Below are 5,236 nucleotides of genomic sequence, written 5' to 3' on the forward strand. Positions count from 1 at the left end.
TTAAGGACGTTTTTTTGAATTAAGGAGAGCACGGTACCAATTGCAATGGAATGGCTCATGATTCCAATAACTGTATCATATCAAGTAAGGAGGAATTCACTTTTAAAAGTACAACCCACTTGCACGTCAGAGATGCTCGATGTTTCTAAAAAGGGCCAATTGCAAAAACAGTAGTCAAAGATCCTTTATACGGCGGAAGTACTGAGGTGTTTTAGGAACATGCTGCAAAAAATAAAACCAGTTCTCTTGGGCAATCTACTTGTTTTAAATTGAATTATTACTTAATCGTTTTAAATTATTTGGACCTGTTGTGGTATGACTGCTGTTGTATTATCTTGTTCTAATTATTATTGAAATGAATTTGAATGTATTAATGGAAAACCCCTTGAGATGCAGCATCTCGTTTTCAAGGGGGACCAAATACATTTAAAATTAACAATACAACAAACAATTACAGACAATCATTAAAGACAATTTTGCTCAGATACCTCTCAGCTCACACAACTCTCTCAGAATTTACAATAGAATAACATATAATGCGGTACATGTTATTTGTATGTTATTCTATTGTAAATATTATAAATTCTGAGAGAGTTATCTGCTCACACAACTCTATAATAACATAATGTAGGGCTGCAACAAACGATTAATTTGATAATCGATTAATCTGTCGATTATTACTTCGATTAATCGATTAATAATCGGGTAACAGACAAACTACATTTCTATCCTTTCCAGTATTTTAATGAAAAAAAATAGCATACTGGCACCATACTTATTTTGATTATTGTTTCTCAGCTGTTTGTACAGGTTGCAGGTTATAAATAAAGGTTTATTTAAAAAACCAAATAAAACCTTTTTTTTTTTTTTTTTAAATTGCCTCTGCGCATGTGCATAGCATAGATCCAACAAATCGATGACTAAATTAATCGGCAACTATTTTTATAATCGATTTTAATTGATTAGTTGTTGCAGCCTTAATATAATGCAGTACATAGGCAGCACGGTGGTACAAGGGTTAGTGCATGTGCTTGACAATACGAAGGTCCTGAGTTCAATCCCGGGCTCGGGATCTTTCTGTGTGGAGATACATTACATCTGCATGTAATGTGTTGTATTTTACTCAAAGAGAAAATAAATCACCCTCAAAACGCCAGTAATGACTTCATGTTGCATCCTTGGACCCAGCGTGTCAGACAGAGCCCTGCTTTCCACTCTCAATGACTAATTAGTTTCTGATAGTCACACAACAACAATAATTATCATTGTTTGATTGATTGATTGAGACGTTTGACATTTTAAATAATTTAATCCATATAATGCTTTAAAAAGATAAATGGATGGCACAAAAAGCCAAAAGGCTTGTTTCCATTGTGGTCCATTAAATATTCATCACATTTGATACATTCAATAATAAAATATATATAACTTGAAACATGTATATGAAAAAAGTATGTTAAAAAATGGATGAATTATGTACATATACACAGTATACATGTCAGGTGATTTGAAAAACAATATATACAACAAATGGGGGGAGGAGGATATATACACTATGTACATGACACTATGTACATGACAGAAAGGCAGAATGAGAAAATATATATACACTATAACCCAGTGGTTCTTAACCTGGGTTCGATCGAACCCTAGGGGTTCGGTGAGTCGGCCTCAGGGGTTTGGCGGAGCCTCCGCCACGGAGGTAAAGACACATCCGACTTATCGTGTAAATAAAAACTCCTCCCCATCGGCGTATTATGGATACCCCCAAACAATGTTCCCTCTAATTTTCCATCTGATTTGCAGGTTTTTTGAATGATCGATTGAAACTTTTACAAGTAGATTGCAAAAGAAGAGAATACATTATATGAAACAGTACAGTTTACACAGTACAGTACATATTCCGTACCATTGACCACTAAATGGTATCACCCGAATAAGTTTTTCAACTTGTTTAAGTTGGGGTCCACGTTAATCAATTTATGGTAATGTGTGTAAGGTGTGTAATTTGTTTTGAGTTCATGCACTGTGTTGGTTTTGTTCTTTCATGCACGGTTCATTTTGTGCACCAGTAAAAAAACATATAACTTTTTCTTGAATTAAAAAAAAAAAACATTTTATTTTTCACTAAAGAAGGGTTCGGTGAATGCACATATGAAACTGGTTTGGTTCGGTACCTCCAACAAGGTTAAGAACCACTGCAATAACCACATATAAACCTGTTTGATGCTTCGTAGAGTTGCTGGGGATCAATTTTGGTTCAGATCAGGTAGAGGTCGAGCTGAGCCGTGATTTTATGGCGGTTTTAACTTAATTGTAACTTTGTTTGTGCCGTCCTCTTTGTCAGGTCGCTCTTGAAAAAGAGATCTTAATCTCAACAAGTCTTTACCTGGTTAAATAACGGAAATCGATTGAGATTGTTACCTACTGTACAGTTTTAAACTAAACCAGGGGGCTATCCATACACTTGGGTAAGACGGAATCCATCCTGTTTGGGTCCCACATCAACCTTACGAAAGTCAATGACTTCACTATAAAAGTGGGTGACATTGTTATCACCAGGAAGGATGAGGTCACCTACCTAGGTTCCATCCTAGAGGCTAATCTTTCCTGTGATTAAATGTCAACCAAGGTAATCAAAAAGGTCAACCAACGAACAAGATTTCTCTATAGAATCTCCTCTCTGGTCAACAAAAGCACTATGAGGATTCGAGCGGGAACTCTCGTTCAACCCTTTTTCGATTACGCATGCACCTCCTGGTACCCTAGCACCTCCAAAACCCTCAAATCTAAACTCCAAACATCCCAGAACAAGCTAGTCAGATTACTTCTAGACCTCCACCCCAGATCACACCTAACTCCTACCCACTTTTTCAAAGTGGGCTGGCTCAGGGTGGAGGACAGAGTAAACCAACTTGCACTGAGCCTAGTCTATAAAATACGCTACACCTCCCTGATACCGAAGCACATGTCAAACTACTTCCTTAACGTAAATGACCGCTATAACCACAACACCAGGGGGAGCTCCACTTACCACGTTAAACCCAGATTCCGATCTAACAAAGGTCTTAACTCATTCTCTTTCTATGCCACATCAATGTGGAATGCGGTCCCAAAAGGTGTAAAAGAAAGGGCATCTCTATCCTCCTTCAACATCGCAATAAAAGTACACCTCCAGGCAACTTCAACCCTAAACTAACACCCTCCCCGGATTGTTAATAATCAAATGTAAGTAATCTCTCTCTCTCTCTCAAGTCAGACCTACACTGTTTCAACCAAACCTAACCCCCTCCACCCCACAGGATTGTAAATAATGTAAATAATTCAATGTATATACCCTGCTGATTATCTTGTGTGATGACTGTTTTATAATGATGATGATAGTATATATGACAGTATATATCTGTATCATGAATCAATTTAAGTGGACCCCGACTTAAACAAGTTGAAAAACTTATTCGGGTGTTACGATTTAGTGCTCAATTGTACGGAATATGTACTTCACTGTGCAACCTACTAATAAAAGTCTCAATCAATCAAGAAAAGAATCTGGGTATTATCTTCGACCCAACTCTCTCGTTTGAATCACACATTAAGAGTGTTACTAAAACGGCCTTCTTTCATCTCCGTAATATCGCTAAAATCCGTTCTATTTTATCCACTAGCGACGCTGAGATCATTATTCATGCGTTCGTTACGTCTCGTCTCGACTACTGTAACGTATTATTTTCGGGTCTCCCTATGTCTAGCATTAAAAAATTACAGTTGGTACAAAATGCGGCTGCTAGACTTTTGACAAGAACAAGAAAGTTTGATCATATTACGCCTATACTGGCTCACCTGCACTGGCTTCCTGTGCACTTAAGATGTGACTTTAAGGTTTTACTACTTACGTATAAAATACTACACGGTCTAGCTCCGTCCTATCTTGCCGATTGCATTGTACCATATGTCCCGGCAAGAAATCTGCGTTCAAAGAACTCCGGCTTATTAGTGATTCCCAGAGCCCAAAAAAAGTCTGCGGGCTATAGAGCGTTTTCTATTCGGGCTCCAGTACTATGGAATGCCCTCCCGGTAACAATTAGAGATGCTACCTCAGTAGAAGCATTTAAGTCCCATCTTAAAACTCATTTGTATACTCTAGCCTTTAAATAGCCCCCCTGTTAGACCAGTTGATCTGCCGTTTCTTTTCTTTTCTCCTCTGCTCCCCTTTTCCTTGAGGGGGTGGGGGGGGCACAGGTCCGGTGGCCATGGATGAAGTGCTGGCTGTCCAGAGTCGGGACCCGGGGTGGACCGCTCGCCTGTGCATCGGCTGGGAACATCTCTGCGCTGCTGACCCGTCTCCGCTCGGGATGGTGTCCTGCTGGCCCCACTATGGACTGGACTCTTACTATTATGTTGGATCCACTATGGACTGGACTCTCACAATATTATGTCAGACCCACTCGACATCCATTGCTTTCGGTCTCCCCTAGAGGGGGGGGGTTACCCACATATGCGGTCCTCTCCAAGGTTTCTCATAGTCATTCACATCGACGTCCCACTGGGGTGAGTTTTTCCTTGCCCTTATGTGGGCTTTGTACCGAGGATGTCGTTGTGGCTTGTGCAGCACTTTGAGACACTTGTGATTTAGGGCTATATAAATAAAGATTGATTGATTGATTGATTGATTCATGACGTCATTTCCGGGCTGGATTTGGCCTGTGGGCCGCCAGTTGAATAGCACTGCTCTACAGCAAACTATGAACAGCATTCATATGTTTCATTCTGGCACTTTTTAAATGCCTTGAATTATACATTTTAGTACATCTTGTATTGTAAATGACCACATATTTTAACAAATAAATAAAAATGCAGGCACTGTATTAAAAGCAACAACTTAAGATGACAACAATGTGAAAGACAAGATGGTCAAGCAAGCTCACCTTTAAAGTTTTAAAATTTAAAACAATGACGTTTCACAATAGTCCAGAAGCCGGTCCAGAAGCACTACTCCCGTCCTTGAGCAGCGTGTTGTTCCAAGTTTTATCATGCTGCCACACCGGAAGAGGCATTTCTCACCTCCTCATTCTCCTCCTCCTCCTCCCTCGAATATGGCGTCCATTGAGACATTTATGTCCAGTGCGGATGTTAGCCGCTTCAGTTCATTTGTTTTGTCACACCAACTTGTCAATTGAAGCATTTGTTCGATTAGCTTGCCAGCCTTGCGTTGCTCCCGGTGTGGTGTTAGCGCATA

The 5,236-nt window shown here is 39.6% G+C and overlaps 1 protein-coding gene across 1 annotated transcript in view; it reads right to left on the reverse strand.

The window, feature by feature from the left end:
* The window catches only part of slc35f2 (solute carrier family 35 member F2), a 30,047-nt gene extending 24,811 nt beyond the window's left edge, over nt 1-5,236 (reverse strand). The window contains exon 1 of the mRNA XM_061962788.2: nt 4,926-5,236. The gene's annotated coding sequence lies outside the window, so the exon portion shown is untranslated. The remainder of the gene's footprint in view (nt 1-4,925) is intronic.

The sequence above is a fragment of the Nerophis lumbriciformis genome, linkage group LG09 (assembly GCF_033978685.3).
Source record: "Nerophis lumbriciformis linkage group LG09, RoL_Nlum_v2.1, whole genome shotgun sequence".
NCBI lineage: Eukaryota > Metazoa > Chordata > Actinopteri > Syngnathiformes > Syngnathidae > Nerophis > Nerophis lumbriciformis.